This window comes from Octodon degus, unplaced genomic scaffold (assembly GCF_000260255.1).
Source record: "Octodon degus isolate 3935 unplaced genomic scaffold, OctDeg1.0 scaffold00091, whole genome shotgun sequence".
NCBI classification, from domain to species: domain Eukaryota; kingdom Metazoa; phylum Chordata; class Mammalia; order Rodentia; family Octodontidae; genus Octodon; species Octodon degus.
This window is the reverse complement of record NW_004524667.1, coordinates 9,499,269-9,500,243: the sequence shown is the minus strand read 5'-3', so window position 1 is coordinate 9,500,243 and position 975 is coordinate 9,499,269.

Below are 975 nucleotides of genomic sequence, written 5' to 3'. Positions count from 1 at the left end.
GGCATGTGGTGCTGGGGGATCGAACCGCGGTCCCTGTGCTTTGCCGAGCTTGTTCCAAGTAGGCGCTTTAGACCACTGAGCCATCTCTCCAGCCCTCAACCATGGTCTTGCTTAAAGTGTTATCATGGTAGATCAGATTTTCCTCAAATGATCAAACAACATCTCTTGGCCCACATCCTCTTCCAGAACATGCCTTTCTTCTACAGATAGGCTCTTCTTGAACCTGGGAAGGACTTTGTGATGATATCACACAGTAGAATACCAGTGTTCATCCAGGGGAATTTTGCCCATGAGGGAACTTGACAACTTCTAGAGATGCTTTCTGGCTACTACTGGGTGGGTGGGGACCAACTTCTGTTACACACCCGATAAGCACAATGTCAATAGTGTGAAATAATATAGTGAAAATGATGCTTTACGATTAAGTCAAGTCATAAAGAGTACTTATGTCAAGCAACTTGGGGATCATTTACCTTTGGAACTCAGCCACCATGCAATGGACCACTCAGGCCACATGGAGATCCACATGCAGAAGAACCTGGCTCCTGGCTCCTCATGAGGTTCCAGCCAGAAGCCAGTAGGAATTTCTCCATCTATATGAGTGTATTCTGATTCTCCAGCTCTTGGTTAAGCTACCCAGCTGCTGAAAAGAGTAAAACTGAGCCACAAAACAAAACAAAAACAAAACCAAATTCATGGAACAAACAAATGTTTGCTGTCGGTCAATTCACTAAGCTTGGAAATGGCTTCCTCTATAGAAATAGACAATTATCACCTGTTTATCCATCCATCCATCCATCCATGCACCCATCCACCCATCCACCCATCTAATCTCAAGAGTTAGCATCATTCCTACTTGTATACTGGCATTACATTGTTTTTTTTCTCTTTTTTTTAAAATTTTTTTTTTTATTTTTCAACAAATAATACACTGCATATATTCTTCTTAGTGGTTAATTGCTGTACAAGATGCGG